Genomic DNA, 23,623 nt, shown 5'->3' on the forward strand with positions numbered 1-23,623 from the left:
TGCATACAGCACCGTAGCGAGCGAGCGAAGCGAGCGAGCCTGAAACGCAAAAGGGGGGTTTGGGGGGATAACTCCCCCCCAAGAATTTTTTTTAAAAAAAGAAGAAAAATCGTGCATTTTCAAGCAAATTTGAGAAAGCAGGAAGATTAATAAAGCAATTGTGAAAGTGCAGTTATTACATTAATAGATGGCATAACATAGGTAGCTGCTTATTCAGTATAACCACAGAGCTTCATACATTCCGTCCTATTACAGACTCCGATATCAGCTTCAGCAAGGTTTCCAACAGCATAGCACCCCTTTGCTACATACAGATTACAGGTTCAGCCACATGATGAAAATAGCAACTTATTCAGTGTGATAATTAAGGGAGCAGAGCGAATGGAAAACATATTTAGTGATGGGCCGAGCAAAACACAACTAACAAATTAACTTCTTTCATCTCCTTTATTTTAAACCATTTACAGGGCTCAGGTGTTTTAAACCTTGTGATAACAACAAGCTAATTTGGTGAAAGCATACTTAGAAATCTTTATTTATGTATTGTAATTGTAGACTGGACCAAAAAAACGAGTGAAGGGGCTTCACCAAAGCAGATATGAAGATATGGCTCCTTACCCAATGCAGATTTTAACATTACAAAAGCCCTCCCTGTGGGTCTACTGACCTCAATAGTGTCAAGCTGGGCAGTGGCAAATTTGAGGTATAAATCTTTTGTGATGGTAACATCCCCGGGGCTTAAAGTGTCATGTGCAAAGAAAAGGTCTGGCCTTCCTATGTCCTGGAAGGATTCCTTTATATAACGTATCCACTGGATTTTTTTTACCATATTCCAAGGCCAGACAATCTGCTAAGATCAGGCTGGTTAAACCCTTATCTTCACATGTCCACATCTTTATGCAGCAAAGTAAGGGTCTAATTACCACTTGGTCCACCATAGAATCAACCTCAAAGTCTTCATGCACAGACCAGGTTGGCGTACCTTGGGAGACTCGCAGGACCCGGTGCAAAAACTTGTTTTCCACCACATGTAGCCTATGAGAAGGGATGTACCCCCAAACCTCACTGCTGTATAACACTTTCGCAGAGGCCTTGGATTTGCACAATTTTAAAATGACCTCCAGTGCCCATGATCCCAGTCTGCTAGCAAAGGTTCTAATAGCACCCGCAGATTTGTCCAACTTGCTAAGCTTCGCATTTAAGAGGGTTCTCCATTGTAACCAGTCGTTGAATAACACACCTAAGTAGGGAAAGACCGGAACCGTTTGCGAAAATATGGAGACCAACTTTAATACTTTTCATCCGTGTCCCCCGACGTCTGGCAACTAATACAATCACCTTAGCAAAATTAACAGACAGGTCCAGCCTACCCATAAAGGAGACAACGTCGTCTATTAAAATCTGCAGGCAGCTGGCCGTGCGATCATAATTGTCAAGGGATTAAAACACCACATTAATATTTAAAGGCAAGCCTATTAGTTTTATTAAAAGATCACCATCTTAATAATAAAAATAACTTTGATTTGATAGGGAATCATCAGTAAAATCAATGCATTTCAATGCCATATTTAAAGATTGTGAACAATAATAAGAAGCATTGAAATGTTTAACAATAAACATGAAGATTGTGAACATTAATAAGAAGCATTGAAATGTTTAATAAACATGAAAGCAATTTTTTATTGAATGCAATGTTAAACATGTGTTAGAATCTTTCTTCTTCATGTCTCAGTCCTGATAATAGAGCTGTAAGACCAACCACAAAGGGTTCCTGCAGTCGGAAGATGAAGAGCAAATACTCTAGCTTCAAGAATGCTTGAAATTATCACAAGCTTTTCCTGCAGTCATGTCCTCTATACCCCAAGAAACACAGGGTCCATTTTTGTAAGCTATTTTTAGGGGCCGCAACACTCCCTGCAACTTACCCAAGCACTTATAAAATACTGGTGGTATCACTTCCCAGATTTGGGCACCACCATGCAGCAACATTTATTTAAAGTAGCCAAAGAAAGGCAGGGTACGGTGTTCCCGGGGATGGGGTCGCCGGGGAGTACCACAGCTTGGAGAGGGGGTTTCAAGCCTCTTGGCCCATATAAAAATAGATGCGCACCATCTTTGTTGTTGTTGAGACAGCCATTGAGATCTAATCTTTTGATCCACTGGGTCCACTCATCCTATGCTTCAGAAAAGGGGGTGGTGATGAACAGAGTGCCTGAATTAAGCAGGCCACTCTTACCCAGTCCAAAGATCAGGGCTTGATCCATCACCGTTTTTTAGCTCACTGCACCATCCCAGCTCAGAACTTGGCTATATGCAAATTAGTCTGTTCCTGTCCCAGTGCATGATGGGAACAGGGCAAACCAAACTACCAAGCCAATTCTTGTACTGGGAAGGAAACAAGCTTCCGGGGACCGGTTTCTGCCATTTCAGGTGTCGTCGGCCCGGCTTGCTTGAATCCTGATGGTGCAATGAGCAAGGGACTCACATCTGAGTAAACCCTTCCACGCTTATGGTGGACAAAATGATTCAGAAAAGGGGGTGGTGATGAACAGAGTGCCTGAATTAAGCAGGCCACTCTTACCCAGTCCAAAGATCAGGGCTTGATCCATCACCGTTTTTTAGCTCACTGCACCATCCCAGCTCAGAACTTGGCTATATGCAAATTAGTCTGTTCCTGTCCCAGTGCATGATGGGAACAGGGCAAACCAAACTACCAAGCCAATTCTTGTACTGGGAAGGAAACAAGCTTCCGGGGACCGGTTTCTGCCATTTCAGGTGTCGTCGGCCCGGCTTGCTTGAATCCTGATGGTGCAATGAGCAAGGGACTCACATCTGAGTAAACCCTTCCACGCTTATGGTGGACAAAATGATTCAGAAAAGGGGGTGGTGATGAACAGAGTGCCTGAATTAAGCAGGCCACTCTTACCCAGTCCAAAGATCAGGGCTTGATCCATCACCGTTTTTTAGCTCACTGCACCATCCCAGCTCAGAACTTGGCTATATGCAAATTAGTCTGTTCCTGTCCCAGTGCATGATGGGAACAGGGCAAACCAAACTACCAAGCCAATTCTTGTACTGGGAAGGAAACAAGCTTCCGGGGACCGGTTTCTGCCATTTCAGGTGTCGTCGGCCCGGCTTGCTTGAATCCTGATGGTGCAATGAGCAAGGGACTCACATCTGAGTAAACCCTTCCACGCTTATGGTGGACAAAATGATTCAGAAAAGGGGGTGGTGATGACCAGAGTGCCTGAATTAAGCAGGCCACTCTTACCCAGTCCAAAGATCAGGGCTTGATCCATCACCGTTTTTTAGCTCACTGCACCATCCCAGCTCAGAACTTGGCTATATGCAAATTAGTCTGTTCCTGTCCCAGTGCATGATGGGAACAGGGCAAACCAAACTACCAAGCCAATTCTTGTACTGGGAAGGAAACAAGCTTCCGGGGACCGGTTTCTGCCATTTCAGGTGTCGTCGGCCCGGCTTGCTTGAATCCTGATGGTGCAATGAGCAAGGGACTCACATCTGAGTAAACCCTTCCACGCTTATGGTGGACAAAATGATTCAGAAAAGGGGGTGGTGATGAACAGAGTGCCTGAATTAAGCAGGCCACTCTTACCCAGTCCAAAGATCAGGGCTTGATCCATCACCGTTTTTTAGCTCACTGCACCATCCCAGCTCAGAACTTGGCTATATGCAAATTAGTCTGTTCCTGTCCCAGTGCATGATGGGAACAGGGCAAACCAAACTACCAAGCCAATTCTTGTACTGGGAAGGAAACAAGCTTCCGGGGACCGGTTTCTGCCATTTCAGGTGTCGTCGGCCCGGCTTGCTTGAATCCTGATGGTGCAATGAGCAAGGGACTCACATCTGAGTAAACCCTTCCACGCTTATGGTGGACAAAATGATTCAGAAAAGGGGGTGGTGATGAACAGAGTGCCTGAATTAAGCAGGCCACTCTTACCCAGTCCAAAGATCAGGGCTTGATCCATCACCGTTTTTTAGCTCACTGCACCATCCCAGCTCAGAACTTGGCTATATGCAAATTAGTCTGTTCCTGTCCCAGTGCATGATGGGAACAGGGCAAACCAAACTACCAAGCCAATTCTTGTACTGGGAAGGAAACAAGCTTCCGGGGACCGGTTTCTGCCATTTCAGGTGTCGTCGGCCCGGCTTGCTTGAATCCTGATGGTGCAATGAGCAAGGGACTCACATCTGAGTAAACCCCGGTAGCTTGTCTCCTTTCTGGTGAAGAATTGGCTTGGTAGTTTGGTCTGCCCTGTTCCCATGATGCACTGGGCCAGGGACAGACTAATTTGCATATAGCCAGGTTCTGAGCTGGGATGGGGCAGTGAGATAAATAACGGTGATGGATCAAGCCCTGATCTTTGGACTGGGTAAGAGTGGTCTGCTTAATTCAGACACTCTGTTCATCACCACCCCCTTTTCTGAATCGTTTTTGGCCACTATAGGTGTGGCAGGGTATACTCAGACATGAGTCCCTTTCTCACTGCTCCATCAGGATTCAAGCAAGCCGGGCCGAAGAGGCTGAAATGCCAGAAACCGGTCCCCGGTAGCTTGTCTCCTTTCTGGTGAAGAATTGGCTTGGTAGTTTGGTCTGCCCTGTTCCCATGATGCACTGGGCCAGGGACAGACTAATTTGCATATAGCCAGGTTCTGAGCTGGGATGGGGCAGTGAGATAAATAACGGTGATGGATCAAGCCCTGATCTTTGGACTGGGTAAGAGTGGTCTGCTTAATTCAGACACTCTGTTCATCACCACCCCCTTTTCTGAATCGTTTTTGGCCACTATAGGTGTGGCAGGGTATACTCAGACATGAGTCCCTTTCTCACTGCTCCATCAGGATTCAAGCAAGCCGGGCCGAAGAGGCTGAAATGCCAGAAACCGGTCCCCGGTAGCTTGTCTCCTTTCTGGTGAAGAATTGGCTTGGTAGTTTGGTCTGCCCTGTTCCCATGATGCACTGGGCCAGGGACAGACTAATTTGCATATAGCCAGGTTCTGAGCTGGGATGGGGCAGTGAGATAAATAACGGTGATGGATCAAGCCCTGATCTTTGGACTGGGTAAGAGTGGTCTGCTTAATTCAGACACTCTGTTCATCACCACCCCCTTTTCTGAATCGTTTTTGGCCACTATAGGTGTGGCAGGGTATACTCAGACATGAGTCCCTTTCTCACTGCTCCATCAGGATTCAAGCAAGCCGGGCCGAAGAGGCTGAAATGCCAGAAACCGGTCCCCGGTAGCTTGTCTCCTTTCTGGTGAAGAATTGGCTTGGTAGTTTGGTCTGCCCTGTTCCCATGATGCACTGGGCCAGGGACAGACTAATTTGCATATAGCCAGGTTCTGAGCTGGGATGGGGCAGTGAGATAAATAACGGTGATGGATCAAGCCCTGATCTTTGGACTGGGTAAGAGTGGTCTGCTTAATTCAGACACTCTGTTCATCACCACCCCCTTTTCTGAATCGTTTTTGGCCACTATAGGTGTGGCAGGGTATACTCAGACATGAGTCCCTTTCTCACTGCTCCATCAGGATTCAAGCAAGCCGGGCCGAAGAGGCTGAAATGCCAGAAACCGGTCCCCGGTAGCTTGTCTCCTTTCTGGTGAAGAATTGGCTTGGTAGTTTGGTCTGCCCTGTTCCCATGATGCACTGGGCCAGGGACAGACTAATTTGCATATAGCCAGGTTCTGAGCTGGGATGGGGCAGTGAGATAAATAACGGTGATGGATCAAGCCCTGATCTTTGGACTGGGTAAGAGTGGTCTGCTTAATTCAGACACTCTGTTCATCACCACCCCCTTTTCTGACTCATCCTATGCAGCATGTTAGATACATAGATTTTGAACTGTAATTTCTCAAAACGTACTCAACAGATTTACACCAAATAAAAAAATGCTTTCTTGCTAAACATCTAGCTTGCTGCCAAATTTGGAGTATTTCTGTTCAGTCCTTTTTTTCTGCATCAGTGTTCAATTCCCCCTTTTTCCTAGGCCCTGCTTGATGGGCCACCAAAAGAACTTTCCAGGAAAGAACCTAGGTTGATGAGACTATTTTTTGAAAGTTTTGTGAAGATTCATAATACGGCGTCAAAGTTATTGGGAAACCCCAAAATCTATTTCCTATGAAAACATAGTCCTAATTATAACTACCCAGTTGCAAGTGTTACTAGGTAGTGTGTGTATCTATCTAAATATACACAAACACATATATATATATTTATATAAATATATATATATATATATATATATATATATATATATATATATATATACACACACATACATACACACACACACATATATATGTAATAAATACATATATATGTGTATATGTATGTATATATTGCACACCAGGTGCTGTCAGGAAACGCCGTTTGCCTGCCTTCAAGCGCCGGTCCCAGCCGTGGCGACAGCTACCACGATACAGCAAAAGTTCAATTCCACAAGATAGGAACGAGGCGCCACACAAAATTCGATTTCTGGTAGGTTTAATCACCAAACAACAACACGTTTCAGCCGCAGAAAGGCCTTTGTCAAGTTGTTTTACGATACCTCACAGTCACCATTTTGTATGCATGATGTCACAATGGACATAGAAGAAACACTACGGTCCGTAATTGCGGATTTCACCAAAACAAAACACAAACTCTTTTATACATGATTATGTCTCTAAAAATGATTATAAATCATTATTGAAATTCTGTTGTGTGTATTTACATAATTTGGTACCGCAATGCCGATTTGATCATCATGATTCCATTTCTTCACAGATTTAATGGAAAGGGAAGAAAAGAAAACCGAAAGGAATTGCTGGTAAAAGCATCCATGTTCTTTCTCTTCATTAATTTAGGAGAAAGCGACGAAAGGAAACATAGGAAAATATACACCTTAAGTGCTGCCTTCCCAATGACATGTACCAAGTGAATTGTTGAATAGAACATATATACAAACAATGCAAAAAATTATTATAGTACAAGTTAATTCATTAAATTGATTAGACGCTTGGTTATACACATATTCAATTAATGCCAAGTGGCCCATTATTCTCGATGTGCAATAAATGATAGTTTCATATTCAATTGAATATTTAGTCATGTGAGATATGTTTGTTAAAGGGGTTCCTCTAAATCATCCATAAAATATACTGGTGAAACACCCACGTATGATAACAACATATAGCGCAAGATCAAACAAACTGTAAAGACTAATGGGCAAGCATTGGGAACTCATTCAATCAGACACCACAATAGGTAAAACCATTGGCAATTTTCCTGTCATCACATATCGGAGACCAAAATCCCTAAAGGATAAATTGGTCCAAAGCTACCAAAATCCTGAAACAAAATCTACATGGCTTCAAACCACCCAGGAATTGTACAAATGTAATGCCTGTAAGGCTTGTAAATCCATCTCCAGCTGCAAAACCTATAAAATCCACAATGGGAGAGAAAAGTGCCCCTGTTTACTTTTCTTTTTGACCTGATCTTCCTTTCCCTTGAGTATCTCCGTTTCTCGCATGTGTCTCTGTAGCTTTTTGTGTTCATGTAACATAGAAGGTTTGTATAGCACATACTGTGAACTGAGGCAGTTTTAGGAGCCTGGCTGAGTTCAGGTTCTGGATGGGGTTCACAACAGGGAGTGCAGGTGCATGATGGAGAACATTGTATCTGAAGCTTCGGCCAGCGCAGGTTTATCACTCTCCCTGTCAGTGGATCATAAAGGTGTTAATTTTTATACAATCCCATATGTGCCAATTGCAGAGAGATTGTGTGAGAGAGGGCATGGCAAAAGGGAGGTGGATGCAAGGAAGGAGATGCAGAAAGACAGTGAAAAAAACTGCTATAAAAGGAGGTGGCGTAAGGAGATGCAGGCAGAAAAGGGATGTAATGGGCTAGCAGTGAGATACTACAGAGGAAAGTGTGAAGGGGGAAATGGGATGGACACTTTAAAGAGTGCTACTCCTTCTCTCCACAGACCTTATTATTGTTTAATTCAGTCTCATATTTCAAGATTTAATTCATGCTCAATGCTAGCTATTGTCAATATCATGCAATTTCATTCATTTATCTGATACTGCTAGTAAGCACTGGCAAAGACGGCCTGGCTTGGTGTGTGTTTGTTGTTGTTGTGTGATATGCCTGGTTGCAGTATCAGAAATATTAAAGACAGACATCTAGGTACTGCTCATGTGGCATGCTGTGTGAAGCACGCAATTCTCGCTGCCATACATAAGGCCGTTCACAGATACACATATTTTGCCCAAAATAGGAGGTGTGTGAGATTCAAAGATTCCCAACTGCATCGATGTCCAGAGCCATGTGCCCTTCCTCATTAAACCATCTGCTTTTGCATGTGAACATGTACAACCATGCTGGTTATTTTTTCTAATATTAGCCCATTTTGCATATACTTTTACATTTACATGCAGCTGTTTTGGTTTTATTTTGAAGGTATAGTGTTTTTCCCCACAGGTGTTACCTTTCCAACTTCTTACTGCTGGCCCCTTTCATAAGGCAGCTGTTTTTTGCACTAGCGCTAGGAGAAACACAGGGGTGCGCCATATTCTTATGAATACAGCGCATCCCTGCATTTAAAATATGTCAGACCTCAGCAGCATTGCCACATTTGGCGTAGTACCGCGCTCAAAATTTATTTTGAAAATCTGCTCCTGAGTGTCCTACACCACAATAGAGAAAGAGTAGCCAGGAAGGGAGTGATCAGGCTATTAAAATGAGAATGTTAGATGGTACAGCAAAATATAAAAGAGATTCAAACACCTTGGTGTACAGAGTACCCTGCCTATGGAGCGCATAGTGAACCTTTTGCATATGAGAGTCTTTCCTGCTTACAAATAATGTAATGTGAACACCAAAGATTCAGAGACAAGTGCACGGTAGTACTGAGGGGCACAGGAAGCAAGTATATGCTATGAAATCACAGCAAATACTGCAGTTTGGTATAAGTGATACTGCCCATGACATGGATTAAAAAATACTTTGGGCTGAAGTAAAAGTTGCCGTTTTTGGTGCAGAATAATTTACAGCTTTCTACCACAAACGATATTGGCCCTTTATTCAATGTATTCTTTCCAGGTTCTCCTACTGCACAAAGTATACATCAGCACGGACAAAAATAATCTGTATTTTGAACGGTGCAATGGGCCCAAAATGCAAAAATTATGTGATAGCTTTGTGTCATAATGATTTTCTGCTGTAGGGATGTTCGCGTGACTGCACTTTTTATTTTGAGAGGGAGCGTACCAGCAGGTCTGAGCAGATTGTGCTATACTGAAGTGTGACGTAAATCGTGTGGGTGACAGTCTGGATTTGTGCAAATACTTCTGGTACATTATTGTGCTCTGCTGCCTGTCTACCGCCTTCCGTAACTAACGGCATGAATAACAAGGACAACACATCTCTGTCGGCGCCGCCTGCTCCTTAGCGCCCTTTGCCCGGACCCCCATATCCTTTAGCGGTGTGCGCGGCATGTGTCTGTGAGAGACTGAGTGAGGATTGAGGAAGGCAGGCGGCGCAGAAGTTTTTATAACTTGAGCCCATGATGAAACGTGCAGGCCCTCCTCCCTGGCTTGTGTGAAGAAGGAGCGTGCCTGAGTGTGAGAGAAAGTTTACTCGCCTTCCTCACGGCACTCGTCCGCGCCGCCTTTCCTCTTGTTATGTTGGGAGTCATGCCTTTCGCTTTTGTCCCCATCTCTGCGCGTGTGTCCCCGTCAGGTATGAGCACTGAGCAGCCACTGCTTATTAATTATTAATAATAATATTTATTAACTTACCAGCTCGAGTGACGGTCTGTCTGACAACGCCGAACTCAGTGTCAGACTCTAGTGCGCAACTACTGGAAACGTCACGGCGCGCACGTCCCCGACGGAGGGGGGCACAAAGACTACTCGCCCTGGCGCCATTTCAAAGGACGGGGTCCAGCAGACACACCCCCTGGTCCCTCTCAGTCAACTTGACTAAGTTGGCGCTAAGGCGCATGCGCGGGCAAGTTTCCGCCCGTAATTAAATTGCGCAGCAGAGTCAGTCGACTTGTAACCTAACCCAGCCCCACCCCCTGCGCACTCCCTATTCCATCTGGGCTGTCCCGGTCGGAACTCCCGAAGCGCTGCATTTTATTTAGGTGCTCCGTGCTCTCTCTGTTGCAGCCGCAGGTGCGTCCACCAGGCTTAGTGGGGCTACGCCCCTACGCCCCAATGGACGCACCGCTGCTGGCAGCCAGAGGAAAAGACACACCTACCTCTCATGTCTTTCCACAGCACAATACAGAGGCAGAGAGGGATGAGTTGACCCCGGAAGCGGTGTTTCGTCGTCCTTGAAAGGGAGGACCACCTAGGAAAAGACGTCGTTGACAATCGGAAGCGAAGCCCGGAGCGAGGAGTCGAGTGCGGAAGTGCGAGGCGACCAGCAAGAAAGGGAACGCGAAGACGGCGACCGGAGCAGAAAAGAGGAAGAAGAAGCCGACGACCACTGGACTGAGGAGTGGTGGCGTCCACCGGAGGAGGCTGAGGAGCGGCCGCAACTCAGGAGAGTTGCGGCGGAGCAGGTGAGTGACGCTGATTCAGGGGAAATCGGCGAAGCTTTACACGAGGGCGGCGGGAGGCTATCGGGTGAAGGGGGGGCGGGGGGACGCTCGCATTCTGAGACCAACAAGTGAGGAAACCTTGATCAAGATCGTTGGCACATTATTTTATTGTTTATTTTGCACCGCGTTCGGATCCCCTTCACACAAACCTACCCTTTTTACGCCTCCACATCACCTCGCATTTCCCTAATGTCGGAACAGTAAGGAATTCCTAGGACACACCGAGTGTTGGTGAGGGGAGTTATAATAGTACTAGCTCATTGCAGAATTCACTGACGGCCACCATTGTTTTTCCTCTTTTACGAGCCTCCAGTTAAGGATAATGGTGATACATGGATGAAGCCGAGCACCAGTCCCTGGCCACCGGCCTTACCATTGAAGATACAGAGACGACAACACCACCAACCCATTCGGAGGAATCTGAATTTGAGGAAGAACAATCCCCTTCTGCCATACAACCCCACACTGTATCACTTGACAATAAAATACCTGCTGTTAGACGGTATATAAACCCTCTGCGTCTGTATATCGGACCTGCCCCCCCACAGCAAGTATCCAAGAAATGTAGTGATCATTCTGCAGCACTTGTTGAATTTTGAAAGAATGCCTTTAAATAACAAGTTACTACCTTCGTTAACGCCTTATCTGGTACAAACTATCTAGCCATAGTTTCCAACTTTAGAATATTCCCCAGGCATCAGCCGGGTTCCGGGTATTTTTGAGCAATAACCCTGAGCGCCAGTAGGTGAAGTAGGCTATGCATCGGGTGTGTCATCTGCGCAGGAAATGAGATGCGCGGTCCCTCTATAGACACCGTCCTGGGGCGCTGATGTCAGTTACTTTCGCTACTTTCCACACCAGGAGCACAGAGCCACTATTAGAACTAACCACTGGTGTGAAATACTAAGGCCCTGAGAAAGGTGTTCTTAAACTGCAACTGGCTCACTGAGCAGGGGCGATGGGTGTGCCAGTAAGGAATCTGCGACTAGGTAGAGCCTATACCAGAGGTAAGTAACTGGTTCACCTGATAAACAATTCTAGCTGCAGATTCCTTACCTTAGTAGAGATAGCCAAGCAGTGCCTCCCGGGAGGTGGGTCTGCAAAGCCAATTTAAATCAGAATGGCCTGCAGGACCGAACGGAAGTGTCCATTGTGATAGACTAGATTGTCCAGACAGTGTTTGATAAACATGTGCAAGGATGCCCACGTTACTGCTTGGCAGATGTCCATGACAAGCACTCCACAGGATACCACAGTGGTCGCAGCCTTAAGTCTGATGGAATGAGCACACACATCCTCAGGGGGTTGCTTCTTGGCCAATGAATAGCAGATCTTGATGCAGAGCACTATCTTTCTTGAGCTAGTTCCTTTCTGCACAGCCTGCCTTCTCTTTCTTGGCTCCTATATACCAATGAAGAACAGATCTTTCATAAAGAACTCTTTTGTGCTATCAAGGTAAACGACAATGCACTTTTGGGTCCAGCTGGTGGAGTCTCTTTTCCTCTTTGGAGGGGGGAATTGGAGCACAAAAAGGTAGGCCGAGTGATGTTCTGGATTATATGGAAAGAAGTTTATGACCTTCGGAAGGAGGCATGTGTCCAGGGGACCAGCTTGCCTGGGTAGATGGTGGTGTAGGCAAAGTGCACCAAGAGTTCCTGCAATTCGCAGACCCTCGTGGCCGATGTAATCGCCACCAGAAAGGCAGTTTTGATGGCCACTAGTAAAAAATGGAAATTGAGCAGAGGCTCAAAAGCTGCTCACATTAAGAAGGTTAGAACAAGATTTAGACCCCATTGGGGCATGATGAATGGCCTGGGGGTGGGGGGGGGGGGTGGGGGGGTGATGGGCATGCTGCAAGCCTTTAAGAAACCTAGCCACAACAAGTGACTTGAATAAAGAAGGTTGGTCGGATAGTCGAATAGACTGCAAAAATGCAGAAATGGCCAGTAACCTTTAACTGTGCCCACAGCTGAGCCCTGTTGGGCCAAAGATAGAGTAAACAGAAGAACCTTAGAGGGAGGTGTAGAAAGAGGGCTGATGTTTTTAGAATCACACTATGTTACAAACTTATCCCAACGGCACACTTATACCGACTTGGTGGAATGGCACCTGGTTGCCACAACAACATCACAGACTTTAGAAGGAAGGTCAGAAACTGCCAACTGTTGCCGCTCAATCTCCCCAGGTTAAGCCTGCATATGTCCAGGTGCAGAACCCTGCCCTGTTGCTACGACAGAAGATGATTCTCAAAGAGGCAGCCTGATTGGCGGACCGATGGTCATGGTCAAAACCTCAGGATACCAGACTCTTGAAGCCACAAAATAACTTGGGCCGGTTGTTCGTCATCTTCTTGAGAACTCTGGGCATGAGTGGTATGGGCAGAAAGCCGTACAGGAGACCGGAGCTCCACTTGAGACAAAAAGTGTCTGAGTGAGAGTCGCCTTGGAAACTCAGCACGCAAAACTGCTGACACTGCACGTTCTCAGAGGTGGAGAACAGAAGTAACCACGGCTCTCCCCACTTCTGAAAGAGATCTTTCACCACCTGTGAAGCAAAGAAATGTTAGAAATAATCTACCTATTCAGCATAAATTAAACAACAAATAGTCCAAAGAACACGATTAGAAGCATTTATGTCAGGAAAGAAGTGCAAATAAGAGTTAACCAAGCTGATTCAGTTGTGTGCTAAATGTAAAAGTGAATACTATATAACAACGGTTATCCAGTATTGGTATATTTTATAGAGTCACATGCTTGAATCATTCCCCGTCGTTGAGATGGGAGTCTCATGGTAACAATCAAGCAGTAAAAGATTATTGCCATAGGCTATAATGGCCATAAGCCTTGGCCTATCTATGTCCTTATTAAAAACGGACCAAACTTTGAGCACAGTCAATCTGCTGCTAGTACCCTCGAGAACACTCCCAGCAGAGGCAGTTACCCTCAGATTTTCTAAGCACAAGTGAGAAGTAAGAATTTTAAAGTCCAAAGAAGAAAGCCTCTACGGGGAGAAGGGTGGGTTAAATGCAAATGTATGAAAGATACCAATACTGGATAACCATAGATACAGGCAAGTCATTATTTTTCTTATCCAGTATTGGCGTATATTTCATAGATTCACATGCTTGAATCAGAATAGCAAGCAGTACCCTAAAAGATCAAACTGTCAGTAGTGAAAGAAGGAAGACATCTAAGATATTCATGTATAAAGTCTGTAGCAAAACAGAAACATTTGTAAATATCCAAATACCCTTCCAATCCTATAAAGATTATCACATTTGGCATGATAAAAAAAACACTTGTACAATATCCTGTACATGAAGAATTCAAAGGAACATTTTCACATATTAAAGATAAAATAGGTTGTTGTTGCAAACAAGAATCTTGGTCTAGAATTTTACTCCTTTTAAAAAAAAAAACATTTTACAAATAAAGTTAATGAAATAGTATACAGGCAATGTCATGAGAGATTAATAAATTAGAATGTATAAAATCCCTCTGTACCAGAAAGAGACCCACTTTAAATGAGGAGCTGACGCAGTACCACCAGGCCCACAGTTGCGTCTTCACACCGCGTAGACTGCAGACAGTAATGCTACATGAAATTATAGACGCTTTTCCATGTTGCAGGACGGCAAATATTGTCTAGGGTCACTCCAGCGAACACAGCTGCAGATGTGGACACTGCTCTATGCTGTAGTCCTTGTTAAGGGCTTGTAAGCCATGTCATGGCAGAACTGAAATGCTGTAGAGAGCCATCTGGAGACAGTGGCCTTAGTAACTACCATTCCTTCCAGGACCTGTACATAAGCCACCAGAAGCTGATAAGTCTTCTACGGTCTTTTGTTTTTTTTGTAGATAGATCATCGCTTTAAGTCTAGCATATGCAACGCTTATTCTGCAGGAGTCAATGGATTTGGGAAGAAAGATCAGAGTAGGACTGGCTCGTTAAGATGGAACTGGGTTGGAACTTTTGGAATAAAGGTTTGTTTTAGTCTTGGAGACTCATCATTTTCTGTGAAGAAATGGTTCTTTGATGGCAAATGCCTGAATTTCTCTAACTTTCCTCGCGGAAGTAAGAGCCAAGAGAAGAGTTATTTTCCAAGTCAGAGATTTTAGCTCGGCTTTGTGATTTGGCTCAAATGGCTGTCTAAACAATTGCGCGAGGACTAAAATGGGACTCCATTCTGGAGGGGGCGCACGCAGAAGAGTCCCTTCATGAACTGTTTCACTAGACTCGAGGCACAGAGAGGAGTCTGAAGAGACACTCTGTAGCAGGAAATTGAGGAGAGGTGCACCCTAACTGAAGAAAATGTGAGACCTGACTTTGCTAAGGAGAGGATATATGGCACAATCTGCTCGAGGGATGCTTGAAACTGATGTAAGTTGTTTCTTTGGCACCAGCAGCAGAACTTTTTCCACTTTAGTCTGTACGAATTATTAGTGCTTTCAGTTCTGGATGTTGCAAGGATGTCTCTGCATTCCGCTGATACATTCAAGTCCCTGAACTCAGGAGCCAGGCATGCAAATGAAGAGGCCCCAGGTCTGAGTTACATACTTACTCCTTGTTTATGGTCAGGAGAGATTGTGATGGCTACAGGCATATAGGTTTTCCATAGACAGAAAAAGTAGTTCCGGGAACCAATGTTGCCTGGGCCATATTAGTGCTACCAAGATGAGACAACAGAGTTCTGTTTTCATTTTGGTCAGCACCCGGGGAATTAATTAGATGGGGGGGGGGGGATAGAAGGCATAAGCATATATCCCTGACCATCACATCAAAAGGGTATTCCCGCAACAACTATAGGAGAGGGATCCTGCTGGCATAGTATTAGCATTTTGATGTTCTCCCTCGTGGCAAAGAGCTCTAGAGTTAGCTTTCACCATACTTTAAACACTCTGTCGAGCTGGTGATGTTCAAATTCCCATTCGTGCCAACTAGACTCCGCTCTGCAGAGCGCTTCCACTAGAGTGTTGTATAGCCCTTGGAAATGCTCGGCTCTGAACAAGCTATCCTGTTGCTTTGTCCAGTCCACACAGCTCCAGCTCTTCCTGTGATAGTGTGATGGATTTGGTTCCTACTTGCTTGTGGACATAATACATGCTGGTCGCATTGTCTGTACGAACCAGCAAGGAAGTACTAGCTATCCTTGGCAGAAAAACCTGAAGAGACTGGAAGATAGCCTTGAGCTCTAGCCTGTTGATGGGCTGCAGTCTTTGAGCACTTGACCATCTGCCCTGAAGTTGAGCTCCTGCAGATGCCCCCATTCCCCAGCCAACCATATAGGTGTCCGTCGTTAAAATGAAACCTGGGATGATTTGAAGGAAGGTAAGGCCCTTTGAGAGATTTGGCCTGTGACAACCACAACTGCAGGGCTTCCCTCATATGTGCAATGATCTATATCATATCCTCGAAGGATCCCTTGCAGCTTCTGAAGCTCATCCGAAGAGGTCTCATTCTTAGTTTGGCTAGTGGCATCAGGTCTACTGCTGATGAACACATTCCCAGGAGCCATTTGTATGTTCATACTGAAACAGACCTTTTCTTGACATTTTCTTTGCTAGCTGTTGAAACCGTACGAGAGGAAAGCTTTGCACTGAATGGTATCTATTGTAGTTCCTAGAAACTATGCGAACTGACTGGGAAGGAGTGAAGATTTTTCTCTGTTCACAGTGAGCCCTAGAGCTCAGAACATTTGAAGGTACTGTAGTGTAGTTCCTATTATCCCAATAGGCTCTGCGCATTGGAATAATACCTCCAATAGTATAGACCTAGACCAGACGTTAACTAGGTCTTCTACTGTCGATATTAGACTTAAAGTTTTGGGTTTGCCAGCTAGCTCAGAGTTCACTAGAAACTTTCTCGAATAGGCAAGGAGGAGTTGAACCTCCCTGGATAGACAAGAAGGGATTTCGTTTCTGGCAACCATAGAACATGACAACTTTGCTCTCCCCTAATCAAGAGTGTATCTCTAGAGTCGTGTGAAAACAAAAGACAACTTATTTTACTCAGTCAGTTCAGTGCATTCTTAGTTTCACCAGATTGTAGAGAAAAGGAAGAGACGGGCGTGTTCAATAAAAGATGTTATTTATTGATCAGTCTCTTTTCTCGTACAAGAGAAATTAATCGATATTATCGCAATACTTATGGTTAAGTAAAGTGCATACAATAAAAGCAGAAGTATAAAATAATACTGTAAAAGCATTGATATGGTTTCTAAGCCATATGCTATTTAAAATGGATAAAATATATACATATACATTCGACTAATCGTACTCAACTGGTGCTTCTAACCACGCCTACCCCGGTGTACCTGACCTAAGCCTAATACGTGGGCTGGAGTAGAAAGTAGCAGTTTGAGTTAAGTTTGTTTTGCCAAGTGACTGACTCAAGAATTCTCTGCAAGGGGTTATTCAGTTCTGTACCTGAGATCTAGGATGGTTGAGGGATGGTATCTCTCGTCTGTGGTCTCGATATTCCAAGCTGCCTGCAAGGGCTGCTCGGAAGCGCCGGAGCTGGATTTCTCGGCAGGAGAAAGGCAGTGTCTCGTTCTCAGCGCGTCAGGAAGGCGGGGCAGCGCCAGTGGGCTTCGCTCTCTGCTGGGCTTCGGCAAGTCTCGCTGCTCCGATCTCGTCACCACCGCGTGTGTTTGCTTAAGGCAATGTCGGTAATATTTATACCTGTAAGGTGCCGAGATTGACGTAAGGATGGACATAGATACGTCAATAAGGATGTCATACGAGCTGGTCGTTAGCACATTCTTTTACTGAAGTTCTTTGAGAAATCAAAACAATGGCCGCAGGGATTTTCCCAGGTTGTCATAGGTTTGATTTGTTTTGAGAACTCCGTATGCCTTATCAGGGGCTGGAGGAATATTACTTGCCTAATTAGATGGCAAGCGTTATGACCTAATCAGATAACGCGCTCCTGTGCCGTGGTCTGGCTTAATCAGATAACGGTTTCTGCATCATGGGATGGCTGCCAGTTAGTTTGTTAACCAGAATAGGGTCAGGAATAGGGGGATCGATACAGAACCTATAGGAATACATCACACCCACTCCACGCTAACTATGGCCATATTTACGAATCTAGGCATAGTAAAACATACTGTAGAGTATCGTGTATACCTTACCACCCCAAAATACACATAATGCATTTTGAAATTATGTAACATACGGGAAAAAAATAGTCACATATACTATATGCACTCAAGCAGTAGAATAATGTTAAAATAATCACGCATATGTATACATTATTAGTAATTGAATATGAGAATTACACATGAAATGGCTCTTAATACAGAAGAAAAGTTCGAGACCACTTCATCACAGTTCAAAAATATTTATGACCATACCAGCGGGCAGCTAATGTCTATGAAGTTTCTAAAAATAGAAATTAGTTCTCTAAGAATAGTTCTTACTTTAAGCAGAAGGTAAGTGTCCCGAAAAAATTATAAAAATATTTTGGGGCTGCTAAAAAAATTGCTGTCCGTGAACTGGAGGGAAAAATTGTTCTTGCTACTTTATTATTAAAGTTGAAGGCCAAATTCAAGGTGTCGGGAACGCCGTGTGCTAGCTTGCTCAAGAGGCGTTATTTCTGCTCTGGTGAGAACATCATATCATTGAGACTGTCGAAAAAGCTGTCAACAGCTTCCTGTGAGAGTTCCACTAACTCGGAATAAGATGTAACCATGCATTCATGTGCATGATTGTCTCCATTGACGTTTTGATTAGTATTGCTGACAGAAGGTCGTACCTGATCGATGCTGCTTTCATCTTGAACTTCACTACCCCTCAATCGTAGTGGTAAAGTTTCCACGAATGCCGTCATCAGGATTGGCAGCCGTTGAGGGCAGCACAATGCATGAGCCGTTACCGGACCCAACAATGTTTCTGCATCCATTGGCGCATCCGATTGTAGCGTCAGACAGGTGTCCAACACGCATTCTTCTCCGCACAGCATGCACCTTAATACAGGTAAAACACATCTTTGCCATATCGGTCGAAATGAAAGAAACCAAGTCATGTTCAGGTCTCTAAGCCGGGTTAGTCCCAGGATTTTTGATATCCGGTCCCGGTATCCAATGGCTCGGATTGTTTCTTCCCTTGTCGCAGGTGTTTTGTCTGTGACATGGTTTGCCATAACGAAATATAAGGACCAAGAATAGGATTCCTGCAATTAGTCCCAAAATGAGGGGAACTCCTCCAAAAATCGAATGGACGAGGTCTGGAAAAAAAACCAGTATGGCTTTGAATGGTGTTAATGCCCCTGAAAACAATGTCTTAAATACATTTGAGACTCCACTGGTATCAGAAATATTTAAGATTTCATTCAGGATTTCTGCGAAATGTATGGGGGAATTAGTTGATAACAATGAGTGAATCTCTGCAGTCGTCCTTGCGACTAGGAGATCATATGTTTCTTTTGATGACGTGAGCCTGGTCGGCGTCTGAAGAAGCACTGTTTTCATTCTGCTTAAAGTATCAATTCGAATAGAAGTAATTTTCAAGTTAGGCCATGTCCTTGCCTCCCTGTCTGGAAAGGAGCTGGGGAACAATAAGCGTCCACAGCACATGACCTTCGCAGTCGTACTTATGAGATAAGGAACCCCGGGCTGTAGACTACAACATCTGTGATCCACAATTAGGATGTAACTCCCGTTATAGAGTCTTTTAAAGAATGGTTCTATCTGTGATGCAGGTGTGCCTAGCTGGTGACATGAAAGGTTATTTGAGTTCCCTTCACAGGCTCCATGCAAACTAATTCCATTACACAGAAGTGTACCGCTTAGTGACATTGCACAATTATTGCCACTAAGAAACACTTTCTGTCCTTTATTACTGACACATGCATGTGAATAGGGCAAGTTCCATGTTGACTTAATGTACCCTTTTCCTAATTTTTCGTACATGCCAGCCTGTATATATTTTTGGCAGTGTTGAAACCTGAAAGCAGATATCGGAATATTAATTATCCCATGTATTATCCATTCAATGACAGGTCGTTCTGACATTGTCAATGGTAATCTCTCGAGTTTCTCAATGCTCAGGATTGTATAATCAGCACCCTTTTGTGCCATACTGATTTGTTTATCAGTAAGGTTAAATATATTGAATAGTGACGTTGTGTTGATTAAACACCACGGCACATAGCCTGAACGCAGATTTTGTAACGTCCATCCAAGCTGTACAATAGAACGCAATTGCGACTGGCCGTGTTGTAACAACAGTAAGTCTTGCGATATTATGTCGATTGCTGAAGACACAATGCTGTCCAATGAAAAAATTCTGGAGGACAGAGTCATTAACCCATTGTCCACTACAGAAAGCGATTTTTCCAAATTAATACGGTCAATTTCCCGTATACTTTCTGTTGTCTCAATTTGAGTTATCTTCCAGGCCTCGTTGTAAGCTGCATATATAGAGGCTGCTATGAAGCGTTTTTGACGCTGTTTGCGCGGTCCCATAATGAAATCACGCAAGTCAGCACCATCAGTAAGTGAAGTTAGGTGTTGCTTAATTTCTGTCAGTGTGGAAGTTTGTAGCCATTGAAGGCAGAGTTTGCCCACACTGTAGGTGGTGATTATCCCTGGGTGTTGTCTTTGGGAATATCTAGGGTCTGGCCTGGTCAATGTGAATCCCTGTGTTTTGTTCAGGAATCTGTCTTGACAGGTATTAGTATCTGTGGGCCAGATTAACCATTTTTTCCAATCAGGATTTGTTCTGTTTTGGTTTAATACATAGTTTACGTCTATCTCTTCATCTGCAGAGCTATTGCTGTTCATTGTTGGTTTTGGAATAGACGGTTTATTTAAGTCTTTGATTTTGGCTAATCCAAGACAGGTAGTTTGTTGAATAGTGTCATTCAAGAATATAATTTGTTCTGGGATCATGCAGGCTCGAAACAATGATTCTACACCCTGAACTTGCCATTCTCTTGTACCCCAAACACTTTTCACTTCCACATTTTTGTCCCAATAATCAAAACCAAATGTATTCATTTGTTCAAAAAATGAGTCCGAATATATCAATTTTGTGTTTGTAAGCATGGTTTTTGTTCCTGTCTTATTTGACAATTTAAAATAAAATGTTTCAGCTTTACTTGTATTGAACCCTGAAAAATATGAATATTTGTCATAAAAGGTTCTTGAGCTTCCTTTTGGAGGGGTTGCACAATGTTCCCATTGATTATAATTTAAAACATTTCTAGGTTGTGCAGATTTATGTAGAAAATGGTTACCATAGTGGTTGTAGCAGTACATATCATAATTAGACGAACCCTGCAAATAATCATGTTTGGTAAATTTAGCAGACATCACTAGGTCAGACATCATGTCATTAATACTTTCAAAGTCCCAATCATCAGCAAATGAGTTGGATATTGGAGTTTGGATATTTGAAGATTTCAACCGGACCATAAATTTCATAGTCCGTATTGTCCCATGCTACCCCACCCGGTATAGGATTGGCTGTGAAGTTGACTGAAGAAAGTTCTCTTTTCTCGACGTGTGAAGACGTGTGTGGCTTGAGGATCAAGTTGATTTTCTGGCTTGCTGTGTCCATTTTTGCATATTTTCCCTCAATGAAGCGTCCCAAGCATAGTACCATGATGAGCCAAAGTATGAGGATAAATACACCAAAGGACACCCAAAATTCAATCCATGGAGAAATCAGATAGGTTTCTTTCAGTTGTTTCAAAAGTTCCTTAGCTTTGTCTTTAAGGGTTTTTGTTGATGGCTGTGTCTTTGTTTCACTGAGGTCTTCAGAGGAATCATTGAAGTTTATGAAGTAGCCGGATGCTGTTCTATCAATTGTTCCAATTGTTTCAGGATTACTGTTTCTTGCATATTCATTTGTTACTTCATTGTAGGTTGGTGTGTCTCTACTAAACGTTTTTATTTGGGTTTTCAGAGGTGTGAGTTCCATTGCATTGTTGCATAGTCCTTGTTGTTGTTCTGTAGGCGTTTCGAATGTGAGTAGCCTTTTAGTTAGCACCTCTGTACTTGTAGCAAACCTCGGTGTTCTACTACTTATCGGGAGTCCACTTGGCCTACTGTTTGTTATCGGCCACATGATTGTGGTTTTACCAGGTCGATGGATACAACTCGGTTCTCCTTTTTACCAGCAAGCGGCGGTAGTACAACTGATCTTGTCCCGTTAATGGACAAGACAGGAACTGCTTTTCTGTAAGAAGGCCCAAATTCCTTCTTTACCGCGATCTTTTCTCTGACTAGATCCCCGATTTTTGGAATCCAGACAGGTCTTGCTGGGACAGGTGGTGTTTCTTCAGTGGTTGTTGGCTGTTGTTTCAACTTTATGTTACTCAGGTCTTTTCTTGTTTCGATTAAGTCCTGCAAAATAGCCAAACGATCTTTGATATCAAAGCTTTTTTCTTTCACCACTGAAGTCTGACTGTCAAGATCTAAGACTAAAATCCTAGTCCCAAACAATAATTCGTACGGACTGAATCCCTTCAGAGAATTTCTTGGCAGGTTGTTTAGACTACGTTGGACACTTATTAGATGTTTGACCCACCCAGCTCCCGAACCTAATACCTTTGCTGTTATAGATCGCTCTCTGCCTTTGGTTTTTTCTTTACACCATCCCGTATCCCTCAGGAAGGAAGTGAGAAGATTCCCGCAAATGCAATGCTCATTCTGGCCAAGCACTCCCCACAAACCCGAGAGGCAATGGAAAGATATTGGTCAGTACGTAGCATGCTTCTAGCGTATATGCCATTATAGACTTGCAAATCTTGATATAACAGTTCTGGCGTCAGCCGAAAGTTGGGGTCTACATTATAAGTGAAAACTAGTCTCTGTATGTTAATACGACGCATTTTTCATATTGGGATTATTTTTTATTGTTGATCCTTTCTGGTGTGAAACGCCAAGGTAATATACCGTTTCTTTCACCACTGCGATTTCTGTTACAGTTTGGGCAGTTTTTTACAAAAATGGTATGATGCAGGCCCATGCCTGGCCACCAGTACACTGATTGTAATTCTTCCAGAGAATCTTTTAATTTGAGGTGTCTGAGACCCTCGCCCATATGTGCGTCTGCTATTAACAAGCCTCTCCTGTCCATGTTTGGAATTACTCTATCCCCCACTCCAGGGATTCGAGCAAAAGGAACGGAGTTTGCATCGATTATGTATGTATATTTGAGTGGGTAACTGATCGGTAACGCTGAGCAGTCGCCTTTTGATGACGTTTTCACCGCCAGCATTGTTTCACCGTCAATGTATTTTACTGCACGCTTTTTTCTAGCTACGGAAGCCGATTCAGTTGCTACCGTTGTGGCTTTCTCAGCCAATGAATTCCCTGCAACGTGAACGCCATCACGCTGATGACTCAGTGAGTGTATCACGTGAGTCTTTGGTAGTTCTCTTTTTAACAGAACTATTTGTTCCCAAAGCAGTTTTTGCTTTATTGTTGCACCTGTGTCATCTTTGTAACCGTTTTGAATCCATTTCTGCAAATCGTTGTTATATGATTTGACGCAGTAATATGAATCGGACACTATAAGTGTCGGGAATTCGCGATCTGCATTATCTAGCGCCATTTTCAATGCTATTATTTCAGTCTGTTGTTCTGAATTAGTTTCTACTGAGTGTGTTTTTGTTAATAGAGGTCTTAGTATACCTCCGCGCCACACTTCTTTTGTAATCTCACATGTGGGGTTGTATGCTTGTTCTCCCCAAACGAAGGGTTGAGCATGTCCGTCTGTATAGATTACACAAGCGTACTGTCGTAATGGCAGAATGTCGATTGGCAGAGGGAATGTTCTTTCATATTCTAGATATTTTAGTTCCTTTAGTTCCGGATCAAAGTAGTATTTTACTTTGTCCATTGTAATGGAATTCACCCATTGTATCCATTCCGGATTCAATGCTGTTGTTGGTAAATTACACGGGGTTGTTAATGCCTCAAAGGCTGATTCTGCTGTTCTGACTGTGATGTGTCTACCGTCAGCTTTATCTTTTTCACTAGCTATTGCGGTTTGAAC

The 23,623-nt window shown here is 43.8% G+C and overlaps 1 protein-coding gene across 2 annotated transcripts in view; it reads right to left on the bottom strand.

The window, feature by feature from the left end:
- Positions 1–23,623, bottom strand: part of CAMSAP1 (calmodulin regulated spectrin associated protein 1) — a 491,735-nt gene that overhangs the window by 269,739 nt on the left and 198,373 nt on the right. The gene's annotated exons all lie outside the window — the stretch shown is intronic.

The sequence above is a fragment of the Lissotriton helveticus genome, chromosome 5_1 (assembly GCF_964261635.1).
Source record: "Lissotriton helveticus chromosome 5_1, aLisHel1.1, whole genome shotgun sequence".
NCBI lineage: Eukaryota > Metazoa > Chordata > Amphibia > Caudata > Salamandridae > Lissotriton > Lissotriton helveticus.